This window comes from Bos indicus x Bos taurus, chromosome 12 (genome assembly GCF_003369695.1).
Source record: "Bos indicus x Bos taurus breed Angus x Brahman F1 hybrid chromosome 12, Bos_hybrid_MaternalHap_v2.0, whole genome shotgun sequence".
NCBI lineage: Eukaryota > Metazoa > Chordata > Mammalia > Artiodactyla > Bovidae > Bos > Bos indicus x Bos taurus.
The window spans coordinates 22,057,115-22,077,627 of record NC_040087.1 but is presented as its reverse complement, the minus strand read 5'-3'; the positions used below and the strand labels follow the sequence as shown (position 1 = coordinate 22,077,627).

The 20,513-nt window shown below is 47.4% G+C and overlaps 1 long non-coding RNA gene across 1 annotated transcript in view; it reads right to left on the bottom strand.

Annotated features, from left to right (window-relative positions):
* LOC113902283 overlaps window positions 1-20,005 on the bottom strand; it is a 102,633-nt gene extending 82,628 nt beyond the window's left edge. Inside the window, exon 1 of the long non-coding RNA XR_003513743.1 lies at window positions 19,935-20,005. This is a non-coding gene — a long non-coding RNA (uncharacterized LOC113902283). The remainder of the gene's footprint in view (window positions 1-19,934) is intronic.
* Between the last annotated feature and the right edge of the window lie 508 nt (window positions 20,006-20,513).

The window sequence follows — 20,513 nt, the reverse complement described above, 5'->3', positions numbered from 1 at the left end:
AAAACCATAGCTTTGACGATATGAAATCTTGTCAGCAAAGTGATGTCTCTGCTTTTTAATACACTGTCTAGGTTTGTCATAGCTGTTCTTTCAAGGAGCAAGCATCTTTTAATGTTGTGGTTGCAGTAACCATCCACATTGATTTTGGAGCCCAAGAAAATGAAACCCTCAGCAGCCTAAAAACCCTCCACCACAATCCCGGTCTGCCTTCCAGATGAGTCCCTTCAGGACCACTGTGCTCCAGGCACCATGATCAGAGCTCACACCTGCTACAAGGCTGCCTGAATCTGTGCACTTGCTCACATGCTTACCTCTGCATTCCGATAAGAAAGCCCTTCCTCTAGCCTCATCTCCGCCTCAACGGTCTGAATCTCTAAGTGCAAGTGACTGATGACCAGAACAGAACTATTTCCTTTTGAGTGTCCCGGCACGCACCCTCAGTTCGATTGTCTTCTAGAGTTTGGCTTTTCCTTTTGAGTGTCCGGGCACACACCCTCAGTTCGATTGTCTTCTAGAGTTTGGCTTGCATCAGAGTCACCTGTGCACAGATCTGCACTGCAAACTCCTTCAAGGACAGGAACCCAACTCTGTCAACTTTGTTTCCCGTATTCCTAGCTCAGCAACTACACAAGACTGAATTGTCTGGTTCAGGCATTTCTGCATTCCAGACACCGTCCTCCCAAAACCACAACCCACAGGGATGCTCCAGCTCCTAGGAACAGCTAGAGTCAGAGCTACCACTGACAGCTACACTCTGTGCTGACTCTAGACCAGGCACTGAGTTGAGATTTTTCACATATACCTATGTCTATATGTGTGTATATATAAACGGGGCTTCCTAGGTGGCGCTAATGTAAAGAACCCACCTAGCAATGCAGGAGACACAAGAGATGTAGGTTCGATCCCTGGGTCTGGAAGATTCCTTGTAGGAGAGGCACAGCAACCCGCTCCATTATTCTTGCCTGGAGAATCTCATGGACAGAGGAGTCTGATGGGCTACAACCCATGGGGTTGCAAAGAGTTGGACACAACTGAAGCGGCTTAGCACACACATACAAAAATATACACATATGTGTGCATGTATATGTGTATATGAATGCTATATGTGTTTACTTGTGCGTATATATAGTGGATAATATATGTATGGTCAACTAGCCCCATGTAAAGAGTATTATCATCTCCTTCTTGGGGATGGTTAAACTGAATCATAAGAGGGCGAGCAACTCGTGGAGACTTCTCGGCCGAGCAGAGGAGACCATCTAAGAGCATCTCCCTCCAAGAAGGAAGCCCACGCCCACACTGAGGAGGTTCCGGCCACTGGCCCCGCCCCCGGCCCAGGATGATTCCGGGCTGATGAAAACCCTCGACTGATCTTGAGGCTTTCCTTCCGCCTCTGAGCTAGGGTGGGCCAAGGGGTATGGGGAGGAAATCAGTAGAGTCTGGGAGGAGTCACAGCTTTGTGAAAGATAAAGGAAAAACAAGTCAGGGATGGCGCTGGAGAAAGAAAGTTTGGAGAATCTGGGAACAGGAGAGTACAGTAGCCCAGACTGTGGGGAGCACAGCTTTGTACTTGCTGTGTCAATCTTAACACGTCAGCATCCCCGGGTTGAATGGCTGTCTCCCACACTGGCCTGTAAGCTGCTTTTTTTTTTTTTTTCTATTGTTACATGAACAATTATTGGAAGTCTACTTTTGATGATGGATTTCTAGGTATTGGTTGATATAGGAGTGAATGAGAGAAACATAATACCTGCTTTATTAAAAAGCCCACCTAATTGGTTATACAAATAGTCACATCTTTCAGAAATTTATTTTATAAAATTACAGACTTAAAAAAATCCGAATCATTGATTTTTCGATGAAGAAGCTGCAATTCAGAGAGTTTGAATGGCTTGCCAAAGTTAATAAGCCAATTACTATCAGACTGACTTAAGACTTAAGTCTCTAATTGTATCCAATGTGGCATAGTTGTATCTGTACTTTAAATTTTCAATTATTATTCACTCCTACAATTGTTTTCTTGTTTTGTTTTGTTTTGTTGGCCTGTAAGCTTCTTGAGGGAAGAAACCATGGCTACTGAATTCCCAGATGTATTACTAGTGCTTAGCACAAAGTATAATACTAATAATTATGCTTTACCGTCTGAGCCACCAAGGAAGCCTAATTATCATTACTATAACAGAAAAAAGTGAAAGTGATAGTCTGTTGTGTCCGAATCTTTGCTACCCCATGGACTGTATCCTGCCAGGCTCCTCTGTCCATGGGATTCTCCAGGCAAGAATACTGGAATGGGTTCCCAGGGGATCCCCTTCTCCAGGGGATCTTCCTGACCCACACAGATCAAACTGGTTCTCATGCATTGCAGGTGGATTCTTTACTATCTGAACCACAAGGGAAGCCCAGTCACCAGAATTATACAATGTGCCAGCACCTCATTCTAAGCACACCCTTGGTACTATCTGATCTGACCGTCACAAAATCTTGTGGGGTAGATAATATTATAAATCCCATTTAACAGGTGAGGAAACTGAGTCCCTGTAAGGCTGCATAACTTACCTGGGCCACACATCTAAGACAAGTCAGGACTGGAGTGAATACACACGTTATGACGCAGAACCTGCTTTTAACTATCACGTGTACCACTTCCCATGACATAGGAATGGGCTAGCCCCTTAAGTGTTAGTCGCTCAGTCGTGCCCAGCTCTTTGCGACCCCATGGACTGCAGCCTGCCAGGCTCCTGTGTCCATGAGATTTTCCAGGCAAGGATACTGGAGTGGGTTGCCATTTCCTTCTCCAGGGGATCTTCCCAACCCAGGGCTCGAACCCAGGTCTATTGAATAACACAATGAGAAAAGCAGGGGTGAGCCACAGGGCCAGAACTGGAGGGAGGGAATGAAGTGTGGGAATGGAAATGGATCCTTGGATTTGGGGGTTAAAAAGGTGTTGGTGGCCTTCACCAGAGTGTGGTGGGTGTCCTCCTTCTATCCCCATGGTGGCAGGGGGCGGGGGGGCTCTGCTGAGGGCTTATCTTTGAATCCTCTGTTTCTAGCAAGGTGCACCTGCGCTGCACTCAGGAAGTGGCCCCACGCCCCAGACCCCAGCTCCCTCCCACACATCCCACTGGCCCCCTTAATGAACAAAGGACATAAGGAAGCTAAAGCTCCTGAGAGTAACTTAGAAAATGACATTTTTGGCCCTGCAGAGACAGTGAAGAGAGGAAATGTTGAGACAGAAACCAAAAACCCTTGGTTTATGACTTTGAGCTGGGGCTGGGGGAGGGGAGAAGGGGACTAGCTTTCATTGGCTACAGCCACCACATCAAATATCAGTAAAACATGAGAACAAGAACCACATGAAGGGAGAGAGCACCAACCTCGGGGAGCCTCTTAACACTTAAGAAGCCTCTTGGTAGAACTGAAGCCTCCAGAATAAAAAACAAGCACCGTTGTTCTCTATGGTCTAAATCACTTCAAAAGAGATTAAGGAGCCCCAAAAAGATAAAACTCAGCTTAGATGTGCACCCACCCACTTCCTTGCTAGCATCTTCCACGGCATGGCAGGAACCAGGCCCCACTAAGCAGGGGGCAAGGAGAGGCTGGGGCGGAGGGAGCTGAAGCGAGGCAGAGAAGACCCCCGCCGCCCTCCGTGCACCCCTACCATTTGCAGACTCGGACTCAGATAGTGAGCCCAGAGGTGGCACCGCGCTCGATGCTGTGGAGGCCAGACGGCTGGATCACTCGACTCTGCCACGCTCGGCTCCAGGACCCTGCAGTTTTCTGACTCAGATCTCAGCGAGCACCACTGACATCTGTTACCCCTGAAGAGATGTGATATGGGGCCTAATGGATTTTCTGTGTGTTCCTTTCTGACCCTGGAGAGACCTCCCAGGAAGACCAAATATGTCTATCAGAGGGGTCAGGCCCCTCGCAGGGAAAATGCGATCCAACACCACTGCAGTCTCTGGCTGCAGAGAGTGAAAGGAAAGGACCAGAAGAAACAAAGCAAGCCCAGCCCGGGGAGAGCAGGCCCCCGCGGGCTCCACTGCTGCGCAGGCGCGAATGGCAGCAAGCCGCGTGCGACCAGCTTGCATCAAGAGCGCGTTTCAATCCCTTACACTTGGCATTCAAGAACATTTTGGTACTTGTATTTAATCGTGGGTGTTTTTGTTATTTCTGTAATTCACAACACATGAGGCCATTCTGGGAGAACCTGAATCACTAGGAGGCAAAGAGCCATCATCCTATTTCCCACCCAGCTCTGGCTCCATCAATACCCCTTCCTGGGACACCACGCTGGGGGTGGCAGCTCAGATTCCCTGATGATGAGAAGCAGCCCAAACGCCCAAGCTTTGAGGGGAAGAGGTCTCCCTGCTTTCTTTCAAGAGGGGATAGGGTACCAACAGCTGGGCTCAAAGGCCCTTCTTCGCTGGGAGCTGAGCAAAGGCAGAGGAGACGTTGTGGTGAGACCAGAGTGGGTGGGAAGCCCTAAGAGCTCCATACTAAGTGGGTCCACTGGAGGGGGAGAGGCTGGGCCAGCCCGCTTTCCATGTACGCTGTACTCTGCTCAGAGCAGGCGAGGCAACTGGGTGGCCTGGAAATGCTGTGGAAGCCAGTGAAGGCAGGGTCCCTCTAGACTGCAATGAGCTCAGAGAGCCACTCAGGGCGTGTCCTTCAAGTGAGCGGGAGGAAGTGTGCAGATGACATTGAAATATTGAACCCTTTGCAAGCCTTGTGCCCCCTTCTGGAAATTTCAGGGTGAATTGGGTGGGCTAAAGCAACATAAATGAAATATACATGTTTGTGTACACAAAGGCAAGGAGATCTGAATGAAAAAATACAAAAGGAAAATAGAGCAGCCCAGACTGCTGCTGCTGCTGCTGCTACTGCTAAGTCGCTTCAGTCGTGTCCGACTCTGTGTGACCCCATAGACAACAGCCCACCAGGCTCCCCCGTCCCTGGGATTCTCCAGGCCCAGACTAGTTTACATAAACCCATGACAGTACTCGAATAAGCTAAATTTATTCTCCAAGACAGTAGTTTCCCCAGACCAGCCCCATACTGGGGATAGAATGGGACAAATTCTTACTCATCTATAGTCAATAGAAGAAAACAGTAGTGATGCTCCTATACATTTCATGCATAATAAAAATACATGTGTGCCATATATATGTTAGTTTACTAAGGACAATTGTCCTTTCCCAAAAAAGACTAATCAGCGTGGCCTTTACTTTTTGAAATGATAGTCAGAATAAATGAGAATTGGTTTTTAGCCAACTTATTTGGTCAAAAATTAAAAGCTGACAAGCCTACCTTGCAACCAATCTTAATTATTGTTTTCCCCAACTTTACTTGTCTCTGAAAATGAAATGCCTAGGAACTGGTAACCCAAGACATGAAAATGAAACATAATTCCATTGTAAATTTCAAACCTCCTGGACTAAGACAGATTTTCATCACTTTTTTCTTTTGACAGTCAACGTCATAGAGTTGCAAGGAAAGCTGATGTTTAGAAGGACCTACCCTGGGCCAGGAATCATACCAGACTCTTTCCTGTAATTCAAGTCACTAAACTCACAATGGCAACCCACTCCAGTACTCTTGCCTGAAAAGTCCCATGGACAGAGGAGCCTGGTAGGCTGCGATCCATGGGGTCGCTAGGAGTCGGATGCGACTGAGCGACTTCACTTTCACTTTTCACTTTCATGCATTGGAGAAGGAAATGGCAACCCACTCCAGTGTTCTTGCCTGGAGAATCCCAGGGACAGGGGAGCCTGGTGGGCTGCCGTCTATGGGGTCACACAGAGTCGGACACGACTAAAGCGACGCAGCAGCAGCAGCAAACTCACATAGCATCTTGGTATGGTAGATGTGATTTGGTCCAAATTTTTTTTTCCCAAAAGAGAAACAGAAGCTTTATAACCTGAGCAAAACCACAAAGGTGAAGTCAGTATTCGAATCGAGGCCCATCTACTCAGAAGGCCATGGTATTTCTCTCCCACATCCTCAGTTATTATTGAGAGGTACACGCCACTGTGGATTCCCAGGTGGCTCAGCGGTAAAGAACCCGCCTGCCAGTGCAGGAGATGCAGGTTCGATCCCTGGATCAGGAAGACCCCCTGGAGAAGGAAGTGGCAACCCACTCCAGTATTCTTGCCTGGAAAATCCCATGAAGAGAGGAGCCTGATGGGCTACAGTCTACAGGGTCACATACAGTCAGACATGACTAAGCAACTGAGTACACACACAAACACATCATTGTACCTGCAAGAGACCTTGATGTCATCTCCTGAAGCCTCTAATTTCACAGAGAAGACCAAGCTATGCTGAGATTGACTCCTGGCCCTGAGCTCTCTCTGCAGCCTTCATGAGCTGGGTGGGCTTTATGAGAACCCATACACCCCTCTCTTGATCCCAGGTCCTAGCCACTGGGTGGGGGTGGGGTGGGGTAGCGGGGGGAGACAGGACCCTGCGGCACCACCCAGATGAAGCCTGAGAAGCCGGGATGCCACCCCAAAGCCTGGTAGCTCTGGATGTGACTCCAAGCTGGCCCAGGAGGCTCACTCCCCACAGGAGGAAGAAGCTGGAAATAGGCTCCCTGGCAACGGCCTCTACCCAGCTCAGGCCATGCCCTGAGGGATGAGGGACCACAGGGACAAAGGGGCATTGTGTGAGAGAGAGGGAGGGAGTATGGGGAGAAAGGCACTGGCAGTTTCTTCCTCTGTGAGCCGGCCTCACCCAGCTCCTGGGAAAGGAAGGAGCCACCATAAGGAGGCTGGACACCCACCATATATAACAGGAGAGCCGAGCTGATTGATTTAGTTGCTAGATTTCCTCCGAGCAATAAACAGTTCCATTTAGCCTGCATTGTGTCCTCTGATATAATGCCGCCAGGTATATAGACACTGCCTTATCACATGCCCTTTGAGCAGTAAGTCGCTCAGTCGTGTCCAACTCTTTGCAACCCCATGGACTGTAGCCCGCCAGGCTCCTCTGTCCATGGGGATTCTCCAGGCAAGAATACTGGAGTGGGTTGCCATGCCCTCCTCCAGGGGATCTTCCCCACCCAGGGATCAAATCCAGATCTCCTGCATTGCAAGCGGATTCTTTACTGTCTGAGCCACCTTCCCTTCAAATGGGGACATTTTAAAAGAGTCCGATAACATTTTTCTGAAAGGAACCCCCCAACTCCTTTTTCTGTTCTCTAAAAAGAAGAATAGAATCATTTGTTTCCCAAAGGGGGCCCTCCGAAAGTGGCTGCCAGAGGAGCAGACTCCATTTTAATATCATCTTCTCTTTGCTGAATTGTGTCTTCGTTTTACACTGCGGCTTTATTCTCTGCTCCTTTGACACAGCCAGCTGCCTTTCACATTCCAGCTCAGAAACAGGCTGGCTTCAGGCGGTAACAGGCACCAGCTTTCAAAGCCCTGGATGACTCACGTTAGCCTGTGCGAGCCTGTGAGTCCAGCCGGCGATTCCTGGACTTTTGTTTTCCTTGATGAAGCGCATTCGTGGGTGCATAGCTCTTAGTACAAAAACAATGTCTGCTTAAGGACTCTGCCTTCCCATGGGGTGAAGTACAAAATCACAGAGTGGAATGTCTGGCTCATATCACGTTTAGGTTCATCCTGTTATCAACTCAGCAGACGGAGGAAGTGACATCACGCGCCCAAGTTCTCCTTTGAAGCTGGAGGGGCAGACCGAGACCTTGTCTGTAGCGCGGCACTCCAGGCAGGAAACATTACTCTCGGACTTTTCTGTTAAGTTGTCTTAGAAAACAATAGGTCGGGCCATCAGATTCTGAACCAGAAGTTTGAATTCCATCGTGCGAATGGTGAAAAAGGCCTTCTGTGGATTCTGCTCTTAGCCAGGAAGGTGACGGAAGAGATCTGTTTCCCTGAATGTCTCTCTCTTTTTTTTTTTTCCAAACTTTTTATTTTGTGTTGGAGGGGTTTCCCTGGTGACTGAGACAGTAAAGAATCCGATTGCAATGAGGGACACCTGGGTGAGATCCCTGGGTTGGGAAGATCCCCTGGAGAAGGGAACTACAACCCACTGGAGAATTCCATGGACAGAGGAGCCTGGCAGGCTGTAGTCCATGGAGTCCCAAAGAGTTGGACACGTCTGAGCAACTTTCACTCCCTATAGCTAATTAACCATGCTGTGATAGTTTCAGGTGGACAGCAAAGGGATTCAGTCGTACATATGCATGTAATTGGACTTCCCTGGTGGCTCAGTGGTAAAGAATCTACCTACCAAGTAGAAGACCTGGGTTTGATCCCTGGGTTGGGAAGATGCTCCTGGAGAAGGAAATGGCAACCCACTCCAGTATTCTTGCCTGAGAAATCCTATGGTGGAGCCTGGCACGTTACAGTCCATGGAGTCACAAAAGAGTCAGACACAGCTTAGTGACTAAAAAACAACAATATATGTATCCATTTGCCCCCAGACTCCCCGCCCATCCAGGCTGCCACATAACATTGAGCAGAGTTCCTTGTGCTATACAGTAGGTCCTTGTTGGTTGTTCATTTAAAATATAGTCCCTAAGAGTCTTGAAATTTAAATCCTGTTGTACGAAGCACAAAGTATGCAACGGGTAAGCAATGCTCAATGGAGCAGGCTTTCATGAAACCAGTGGAGCAAGTCTGTCTAACACTAGTCGCCCACGTCTCTCTTTGCTGGAATATTCCAAGCTTCTCCACCCGCCATGCCCTGATCTGTTTGCTGGCTGTTCTTCCACTCCTAAGTAAATGTGCTTTATAAACTGGTTATTTGGGGTTTTTTTCTCGGTGAGTGACAGCTCTGGGAACTCTCAGTGTGGATCTGAACAGCATGCAAAATCATTTTACTTTTAAGACAAAAGACATTAGCTTCCCATAGCTTTCTTGGCTATCTCTACCTCTCTTCTCTTCCCATCCTGCTTTCCTTCCCCTCCCTCTCCACAACACCCCCTGCCCCCCAAGGCACTAAATAAAATGCTTAGAAAACGAAGGGCACAGCTGCCCTTCCTTCCCATTAAGACAATCAAGAATGATGGTGAATTTAATATATTTGATTAGAGAAACTCCAATTTGGTGCACTTGAATCAGCTGCCTTTGTCTTCAGCTCCCAATGGCCTGATTTCAGTGGAATGTCCTCTGCTGTCCACTGCCAGCTCCCTGGAGTGGGGAGAAAATTCAGCTTCTGAAAGCACTTGCTTGGCAGCCTTAGAAGCAGAGTATTTGTGCTGTGGAAGATGCCAGGCCCCGTTTCTCACTAATCAGAGGGCGCACTTCATTCAAACATGACCACTTACTGCTGACCCTCGACGCTGTAAACCCCTGGGTCCTCTTTAGCAATGTTAATGTTTCGTGGATTTTATGGCTTTTCTTTGCCCATATTCACTGTTAAAATCCAGGCCTGAATCCTGTTCAAACAGCCCAGGAGACTCTGGCGCTCCGATTGTACAGAAATTCAGAGTAATAATTGCATTTACATATGGAGTTCCTTTCATCCAAAGAACAAGTATAACCCTCACAGAAAATAAGAAAATGTGTCATAATTTCCCCATAAGGTGTTATTAAGAGAGTCTGAAATACTGCCCGGGCAATCCCTACCTTCTAGGATGCTTGTAAAGGAATTGGTCTCGTGGGGAGTTTCGAGGCTTGGAGAACAATGCTTACTTGCACTTAAGGTCTGTAGTGATTTTTAGGAAGAGCTCTCATTCAATATTCTAAATAAATGCACGTTCAGCAAATAAGGACAACAATGAATTAAGGGGGAGATTTACTCTGAAAGGTGGATTGGAACTCTACAAAAGTTCACAGAGGTCTCTTGAATCCATTTCATTTCCTACCACTGCCAAAGTCAGAGATTACTCTTGAGAGGGACAGGATCACCAGGGCTGTTAAACTCATTTCCTACACTTCTATAGAGAAATCATTTCCTACCCTTTCATAAAGAAAAAGTCCCACGTCTCCTGGTGTCCACCCCACAGGGACCACCTAGTCCAGCACCGGCCCAGATGACTTCTCCTCCTGGTTCCACGGTGGGAAGGCACGGCCAGGAACCACAGCCAAGCTAGAAATAGCATCTGGGTTGCTGGGTTCCAGCATCCATGCCGGATCTGTGAGTCAGCCTGTCAACAGCACTGATAAGGTGCGCACCGAGCCTTGCTAGGCCCAGGCAGAGTGACCCAGGACGGAGGACACCCTGTCCCCACCAGGCCTGGGTGAGCATGGCACCAACATCCTGGGGCTGGGTGAGGTGAGGAGGTGAGCCCTTCCCTTGAGACCAGTGTGTGCATAGCAGTTTTGCAGACAATGCAAGTCCGAGTCTTCCTAGGAGGCCTGGGCTTGCTTTGGCTTCACCCTCCAGGGCCTTGTGGTCCTGGAGCAAGAAAAATGAGCTCAGCCTTCTAAGCTGGGCCAGTTTGCTGAGGGCAGTATCAGTTGCTAAGGTTCAGAGTCCAGGGGCGGGCCTCCGGGAGGAGGTTTGGAGCCGACCCCTGTGAGCCAGGCTCACACAGTAGCCCCTACAATGAGTAAGAGCCCTTTGTTGGCAAAAACACAACCACCACATACAGCTGATTTTACCTCCCTTTTCGGTGGAAAAGTCGAGTTTTCAGGGCCCTATTGTATAAGAAGGAATATGAAAAGAATTTTGCATCCTCTTATGGCATTGTGTTATAATAATGGAATGCTGTCTCCGCCCCGTCTGGCTGACGGGGGTGGGGGGTGGGGGGGCCAAGGCCTTGCCAACGATTATGTGGTTCCTTGGCGTGTGAGTGTCACTGTGGGGACAGCTTCCTGAGCCTGAAAGAGGCAGTGAGGGCTTCAAGCTGAAAAGACGGCCCGGCGGGGGGGTGCCCAGCCCCAGGGCCCCCTCCTCCTACACAGACACACGCACGCACGCGCACACACACACACACACACACACACACACACACACGGGGACACACCCCTCCCTGGGGCAGCTTCACTCCTCCTGAGAGTTCTGGGGACCGCCTGGGAAGTTTAATACAACTGCAGCTGTACGAGCCGCTAAGTGTCTTGGACACCACACACAATGGGTTCCAGAAAAGAGAAACAAAAACGCTCTTTAACCAGCATGCTGCATTCGGTGGGGAAGAAACCAGAGTTGGGGGCAAAGGGTTTTCCTTGACTAATCAGAACAGGGGCACCCATTTCTGCCCTTCTACTCTGCTGAGTAATGAAAGCTCGTTTCCCCCTGAGCAGAAGCATCTGACCGGGACTCTCCAGAACTGACCAATTCAGAAATGAGTTCTGAAGGGCCAAGGGAAAATCAGCAGTGTTTTGAAGAATTCTTCAGGAGGAAATGGTGACAGGTCCTTTTCCACCCCATCGTCTCCGGAACCGAGGGACGAGACGCCGGAGTTCAGCTGCAGCGGGAGGGCTCGGTGTTAGACGTGAGGAAAGTTTTCCAGACAGAGGAATGCGTGTCTGTCACTGAGAGGATGTTGGGACATTGCTGAAGAGTGAATGTGTCTGCCCGGTTCTGTGTGGTGAGGGGCAGAGCCCTGGATTCCAGGGACCCCCTGGCTGGGGAGGCCGTGATAACAGCGTTCTGTTTTGTTTTGAAATTCCTAGTTGTTAGGCTCCTGTCATCACAGCTGTTCCTTAGAATCACCCTATTTGGCAGGAGAGCACGGCCTTTCGAGTCCTCCTGACCAATTCCGGCCTCCCCAGCCTCTTTCTCCTCATCTGTGTTTAGGAAATGCCTCCCCGGTCACCTCTTCCTCTCCAGCTCACAGATTCCAAGGGAGGAACAATGGCCATCAAGGGCGTGTCTGGCTGAGCTGTTTTTCTTTTCCTTTTTCTTCACGGACTTCATTCACTTCCATGTATATTCTCAGCAGCCAGGCCAATCCTCCTCCACACGAGGCTGATGTCAGCAAACCCAGGAAGCTTTCCAAGCCAAGAAGGCCTCCGACTCAGGAGGACGCGGTCATGGATCCCCTGGCCAAAGCGCTCTGTGTCCACAGGACGTGGGAGGATGTGACCTCAGGAGTGGCTGCCCAGAGGCCACAGGCTGCTCGCCGGCTGCAGCCAGTCCAGGAGATCGACTTCCTCAAAGCAAAGCCAGTGGAAGATGGCTGCCCATTTCCTGAGACTTTAGGGGCACAAGCTGAACAAACGCCACCTGCCATTGCTCTGCCTACGTTGAAGTGGAATCGAAAGAAAGCAAATCTGAGACTTCCCTGGCTGTCCAGTGGTTAAGACTTCGCCTTCCAATACAGGACGTATGGGTTCAATCCCTGGCTGGGGAGCTAAGATCCCACATGCCACGTGGCCAAAAATTCAAATCATAAAACAGAAACAATATTGTGACACATTCAATAAAGACTTTAAAGGGTGTCAGAAAAATCTTTAAAAAAAGAAAGGCAAATCAGATCTCCTTGGATTGCCTAAAGCACCCATTCTTATCTGTTCTGTCAGGAATCTGTGCCCAAGACCAGCACCCTGCTTTCTTGATATTCACCCGCCGACTCCCGCAAACCAGCCCTGGCATAGTCTACTCCACTGAACATGGGCACCAAACCATCCAAGACATCTCCCAGCTTCCTCCCTCTCCGACATCCCTCCTTTCTTTCTCATCAACTTCACTACCAGTGTATCTACAACTGCTCAGATGCACAGCAACTGACCTAAAAGTGCTCACATATACCCCTTTCCCTGTGGGCAACATTCTACAACCAATCTGCTAAGTTTACAAAGAGAAAAGTTATTTCAGTAAATGCAAACATTTGTTTTCATACATATGATATGTCTGCAGAGCTCTTGTATCATTGACACAGGGTCATGGATAAGAAAGGAAGGAATTATTATTTCAATTAATCCTGTTATCTGTATTTGTAACTGGTGGTGTTGAATTAGGTTCCTCTACACATGGAATACAAAGCAAAGGAATGTGCCTTTAATTCGGAGAATATTCGTACTTAACATTTAAGATCATGTTTCAAGATGTGCCTACCTCTGGCCATCACAGCGAAGTCACAAAATCACTGCTTCTCTTAGACTCAGACGTCCATCAGATCTCTCACCTCCCACAGGCCCTCACAGAGGACAATATGGTACCCACAGGTCAAGGGAGAGGATGACAAAGGCATGCCTGGCTTACTCTCATGCACTCCAGCTGAAGATTTGAAGTGCATCAAAGATGCCATCTGATGCTCAGAAGGAGGTAAGTGAGAGCTCTGATACCGAGCGTGCTTCTGACTTGCATTAACTACTCTCCAGGATGAACAATCCAATGAGATATTTGATGCTCACCAGGCAAATGACCCAAACTCAGGGCAACACATATTAAAAAATTAGTCACCGATGGTGAGTTTCTTGAGCATAGAAACAGTGTCTCACTCCTGTAAGTATTCTCATTGCCTGGTAAAATTCCTGTTTCACAGTAGTTAGCAGTACTAGCTGCTAAATTCATGCACCTATACATCTTTAGAAAGTGAAAGTGAAGTTGTGTCTGACTCTTTGTGACCCCATGGTATGGCCTACCAAGTTCTTCTGTCCATGGGGTTTTCCAGGCAAGGGTACTAGAGTGGGTTACCATTTCCTTCTCCAGGGGATCTTCCCAACCCAGGGAATGAATCCAAATCTCCCGCATTGCAGACACACTTTACCGTCTGAGCCACCAGGGAAACTTAATCTTTTCCAGAAAAGATAAAGAAAACCACCAGAGAATTCCAAGCGGGTAAGGAGCAGGTAACTTTGTAGGAGGATGGATAAATAGGATTTGGCCCAAAACATTCAGAGAGAATGCAGGCAATGGATTAGTTGTGAATTTACCTGCATCATTCAGTATCTGTACTCTCAGATGGGCATGATAAGAAAAACCGACCCAGGGACCTCCCTGATGGTCCAGTGGTTAAGATTCACCTTCCAATGCAGGGGGTATGAATTTGATCCCTAGTTGGGAAGATAAGATCCCACATGCCTCATGGCCAAAAAACAAAACATAAAACAGAAGACAAATAGACTCAGCCAGTACCTAGGATAAGGAGGCCCAGGACAGCAAAAATAAGAAAATAATATAACTTGATGGGTACGTAGCTCCCAGAATGCAATCTGCTCTCATACCCTTCACCTCATAATTATATCTCTCTGGAATAAAGGTGGGGGGGAGCATCCCAGGTGGCACTAGGGGTAAAGAACCCGCTTGCCAATGCAAGAGATGTCAAGAGACATGGGTTCAATCCCTGGGTTGGGAAGATCCTCTGGATGAGGAAATGGCAATCCACTCCTGTTTTCTTGTCTGGAGAATCTCGTGGACAGAGGAGCCTGGCAGGCTACAGGCCACTGGGTCACAAAGAGTCGGGCATGACTGAAGTGACTAAGCAGGCACCCACGGAATAAAAGGAATTCTTTTGGGGCCAAGGTTGTAGGCTGAGTCTGGGTATTTCTGGAGGGGAGGAGAGCATGCATGCGGCCCCTGAAAACGTGCATGTGTCACTGGAGACCTGCCTGCCCCCTGGAGCACCTGTGAGCGAGAACTGGACTGATGATCATTATAAGAAGCATTGCTGCTAGTATTATCAGTCTGTGCACTCTGCAGCGTGTCTAGGAATTGAACTGAATGATGAGCATAAAGAAATACTTAGTTCCGTAGAACACCTGCGAAAGAAATATGTAGACAGATGCAGAAAAAGTAAAAGAAGGGCTTGTTTAGATTCGTAAGCCTTTGTCAGTGTTAAAGGGCTTCCCTGGTGGCTCAGACAGTAAAGAATCAGCCTGTAATGCAGGAGACCTGGGTTCGATCCCTGGGTTGGGAAGATCCCCTGGAAGGAGGGCATGGCAACCCACTCCAACATTCTTGCCTGGAGAATCCCCATGGACAGAGGAGCCTGGCGGCTGCAGTCCATGGGGTTCCAAAGAGTTGGCCATGACTGAGCGACTAAGCACACATCAGTGTTAATGAGAAATCGATGGTGTGGCATCAGATGTTGTATTTACAGCACACTAAATAAACCTTAAATAAGTCTAGACCTGGCTTCTAGAAACTTTCTTTCAAAACCAAAGGAGTATAACTGAGACAACTGCAATACACACAGAAATCAAAAAGTACATTGAAACGTATAGAATTATAAAAGAGATGTTTTAAAATACCCTGGCCATGACTACAGTACCTGGGACTTTCTCATTTAAATGAGTAATAACAGTGACTTCACCAACTGATATTTCTATGTTCCTAAGGGGTGGGCAAGACTGAAAAAGCCACCCAGCTATCCACTGGCTTCAAATAACATAGAAAGGCAGCATTTCTAAGGGACAGAACAGGAGGGAATAGGACAGGATGAGGGAAGAGCATAAATAGGCTCGTGTCTCAGTGGAAGGTCTGAGGTTTACCACTGTTTCATCGACCGCAACCAATAAGCTGATAACGATGAGCCCTTAATGCACAGGCCGCCTCTGACTAGTGTCGGCCCAGCGTGCAATCGTCTAAATGATACCACAACAATGCCAGGGCACACATTAAGCTCTTACTGTAATAGCTGGGCTGCTAAGCGGGAGACGTGGAAGGAGACAGAGCAGGGGAAATTAAAGATACCCTGGGCTGCACGTGTCCACTGCTATCAAGCCACAGGGCTTGTTCCATCGGGCCACAAAGCGATGACAACAGGGAAGCAATTTACCAAAAGGTTGCTGGTGGGATCTCTATTTTTAGGTTGAAAGACGGACCAGACCAAGAGTGAAACCTGATGTAAACAGCGGACTTCGGGTGATAACAAAGCATCAAGGTAGGGTCCTACATTGTAAAACGGAGCCACTCTGGAGCAGTATGTTGGCAGGAGGGGAGGCTGTGCGAGTCAAAGGGAGGGAGGCAACGGGAAGCCTCTGTGCCTTCTCCACAGTCTGGCTGTCAACCTGAAACTGCTCTTAAAAATAAGATCAGGCATAAATAAATAAACAAGGACTTCCCAGGTGGCGCTTGTGGTAAAGAACCTGCCAGCCAATGCAGGAGACATAAGAGGTGCAGGTTCGATCCCCTGGAGGAGGGCATGGCAACTCACTCCAGTGTTCTTGCCTGGAGAATCCCACAGACAGAGGAGCCTGGGGGGCTACAGTCCATAGGGTCGCAAAGAATTGGACACGACTGAAGCAACTTAGCATGCACACATAAGTAAATAAAGTCCAAAAACGGGCAAGGATAAATCATGGTCTTTCCAGCAAATATAGGGATCTTACATATCAATCAACCTCATCCAGTGAAGAGCTCAAAGGATGTAGTGTCAAAGGTCAACAGGTGACTGGCTCTAACCATCCCACTTCCTACTCCAAAGAAAAAGTGACTCCAAAATTTGCCCTATGAATGTATTTCCAAGCTTCATAATCTTGTATTTTAACCTTCAAGCATCTTGAACGAGTAGCTGACTTTTTTATTATTGCCATGACTCTAGACGAGAACCTTGTTTCCTATCCCTGCTGTAACAAATATCAACCAACAGCAGCTAAAACACCACCCATGTGTCATCTTGCAGTTTGGGAGCTCGGCAGTCTGGGATAGGTCTCTGCAGACCAAAGGCAATGTGTCGGTCGGCTGGATTCCGTTCTGGGGGCTCTAGAAGAGAATCCTTTATCCTCCTCATTCAGGTTGTTAGCAGAATCCCTTGCAGTTATGAAACCAGGAGCTCTGTTTTCTTCACAGCTGTCCAGCTTCCAGAGTCATCAAGGTCCCTGGCTCACTGCCCCTTCCTCCATCTTCACGGCCAACAGTAGTGGGTTGACGGGTCACATCCTGTCTCTCTGGTCCACGCTTCCTGCCTCTTCTTTCACTTGGTGGTGGTTTAGTTGCTAAGTCCTATCCAACTCTTGTTACCCCATGGACTGTAGCCAGACAGGCTCCTCTGTCCATGGGATTCTCCAGTCAAGAATACTGGAATGGGTTGCCATTTCCTTTTCCAGAGGATCTTCCTGATCCAGGGATCAAACCCGGGTCTCCTGCATTGCAGGCAGATTCTTTATTGACTTAACTATGAAGGAAGCCCCTTCTTTCACTTATAAGGCTGGCGTATGATCAGAGCCCTCATCTGGATAATCTCCCCAACTCAAGGTCCATACTTTAGGTCACAGCTGCAAAATCTCTCAGCCATATAACATGTAATATTCATAGGTTCCAGAGATCAGGGCAGAAACGTCTTTGGGGAACCATTACTCTACCTGCCACACTTTCCTTGCGTGTGTGTGAAAGTCACTCAGTCATGTCTGACTCTTTGTGATCCCATGGACCATACAGTCCATGTAAGTCTCTCAGCCAGAATACTGGAGTGGGTAGCCGTTCCCTTCTCCAGGGGATCTTCCCAACCCAGAGATCGAACCCAGGTCGCCTCTATTGCAGGTGGATTCTTTACCAACTGAGCTATCAGGGAAGCCCATGTGGTCCTGCAACCACAGTGCTTTTGGAACTTCCTCCCTTAAAGTCACTTTCAGCACTTAAATGCTAAGTCTACCTCATTCTTACGTGACCATTCTGCAGTGTTTGACATTGACATGATCTGTTTCTTGAACACTCGGCTTCCACTTGCTATGATGCTGTCTGCTCTTCTTTTACCCCCTCGGGCTATCCCATATTGAATCCTTCATCCATTTCTCTGCCTCCTCTGAATGCTGTGGCTTCCCCTAACCTCCAGGACTATCCAGCTCTCCCAGTCCTTAGTTCTGAATCATAACAGCTTTCTGAGCAGCTCTGCTTGGGTGAATTGGAGGCTCCTTTTCACCCAGACCTGACCATTTCCTCTTCCTGTATTATCTACGTCATCACGGCAGCACCAAACCTCCTCCCCCCCGTGACTGGTCCTTAGGAGCCATTCTCTCCTCCTCCTCCTGGCCCTTTCCCACACCCCTCCACCCAGTCAATCTTCATGCCCCGTCTGTCTCACCTCCTGAGGATCTTTTGTATCCGCCCTGTCCTCTCTCTTCCTGCTGCCCCACTGTACTGTTCAAGCTCCCAATATCCATCCTTCAATTCATCTAGCAGCTTCTCATCCTTGTATCCTGTTCCACTCACTCCCAGACTTCCTGCACATTCAGACATAGATGTGATCTTGTCACTACTCTAAAAGCATTGTTTCCTCCTAAATGTGCATTGACAGAGGAATGGATAAAGAAGACAGGGTACGTTGTGTACAATGAAATATTACTCAGCTGTTAAAAAGGATAAAATAATGCCATCTGCAGCAACACGGATGGACCTAGAGACTGGCCGAGTGAAGTCAGACAGAGAAGGAACACTGTATAACATTCCTTACATGCGGACTCTAAAAAGACCTGATACAAATAACTTATTTACAAAGCAGAAACAGATTCACAGACTTAGAGAACAAACTTATGGCTGACAGGGGGAAGAGCTAGGGGAAGAAATAGTTAGGGAATTTGGGATGCACAGGTACACATTGCTATATCTAAAATGGATAGCCAGCAAGGACCTACTCTGTAGCACATGGAACTCTGCTCAGTGTTATGTGGCAGCCTGGATGGGAGGGGAGTTTGGGGCAGAATGAATACATGTATATGTAGGGCTGAGTCCCTTTGCTGTCCGTCTGAAACTATCGCAACATTGTTAATCGGCTATATCCCAATACAAATAAAAAGTTTTTAAAAATCTGTTGCTGTTCATTGCCTAGCCCATGGTGGACACATCTGTGCGTGCACAAGCGTGCACATACGTACACACAAACCCCTAGCCTCAAGTTAGGCGCTAGGCTTATCACCTGTGCTTCTCCCCCTTGCTGTTCACATTCACAGAATGGTCTGCAAACTAGCCCCATCTGCATCACCTGGGAGCATGTTGCTGCTGCTGAGTCGCTTCAGTCGTGTCCGACTCTTAGCGGCCCCATGGACTGCAGCCTACCAGGCTCCGCGGTCCATGGGATTTTCCAGGCAAGAGTACTGGAGTAGGGTGCCATTGCCTTCTCTGTGGGAGCATGTTAGCAATGCAGAATTTCTGATGCCTCCTCAAACTCACCTAATCAGAATCTGCATCTTAGTGAGATTCCTGTTCAAATTCTATGCACATTAAAGTTTGAGACACATTGTTCTAGCACTGTGCTGTCCAGAGTGGTGACCTTTTGAGTATGGAAACATCTTCTAGAAATTATTTCTATGTGTAATCTCCTCCATCTTAACTTAGACTTTGACACATATTTTTATGAATCACCATTTAAGCAAATCATTCCTACCGTTCATGCCCCTGTGCTTTTGCTTACATACTACTTCCTCTGTCTGGAATAATCTTCCTTCTCCACTGACTGAAACTCGTTTCTGCACCCTCCAGCATCACCTCCTCCAAGAAGCCTTCCCCACACCTTTAAACAGACCATTGCTCCCATCACCACACTCTTGTAGACAAGCTTATGGAATTGTTCATTTCCGTGTTTATCTTTCCCGTTAGTTTGTGGGCTCCTCAGGTATGAGAATCGTGTTATCTATGTGTCCTCAGGTTATACGGCACAGTAATAGTTTCTTAGCTAAACAAATGAATGTCTAACTTGAAAAAGTCAGCCCAATCTCAAATACTTTTCTGTTTTTCATGTCTCTATTCAAAACCAAAGACCCAGAAGACAGATTAACTAAGTGAAGTGGAGACAGGCAATCCGCTGAAGAAAAGAGTTCAAAGTAATCATGGTAAAGATGATTCAAGAACTTGGGAAAAGAACAGATGCATAGAGTGAGAAATTGCAAGAGGTTTTTAGCAAACAGGAAAAATAAAGAACAACCAAACTGAGTTGAAGAATTACAATAACGGAAATGAAATATATCAGTATATTAGAAGGAATCCATAGCAGAATAAATGAGGCAAAAGAACGAATTTTTCAAAACCATAGAGAGTTACTTTTTTATCTTTTTCCTCAGGCTGCAGGTTCTAGCTGATTTCTAGGTGACATCACACCAGCTGGACAGAGAAGTGAAAGCAGATAGGGTTTGATCCTCACTTACCTGCAACCAACCTAGGGCATTTCTGATCCGCTTCCCATCTTCCAGCTCTGTGTCTGTTTCAACATGTAGATATACTATAAAGAAGAGAGAAAGACAGATGTTTAGAATCAAATGCTTAGCACCTGTTGCTTTGGCCAGATTTTAAGCTTAATAAACGCTTCAAGACCATGCTCAAGCCCACATGGAGCAAAACCCCCAGTTCACAGAAACTCATTTTGTTTTTCCATTTGCTCCAGAGTAACATTGGCTGATTCTGACCCTAACTGGTGAACCACTAATGGGCATTAAGCTCCTTAGTGGTACAGTCTGACAACTTAAAGCAAAATGCCAACTAATAAATTTTTCAGATGGGCATATTTCCTTAAATCATTTACAATGAAATTTGCTATGTTCACAGAGGTCAAAAAGACATATTGTTCGACTAAATCCATCTCTTCACATGAAACTTGTGTTCTGTCTATCCTACAGGGTTATCCTGAAGGTCTAATGAGATAATAATGTAAAAAAAAAAAAGAAACTAGACATGTTACAATTCTATACAAATGTATGCATATCATTCTCATTAATAACATTACCATA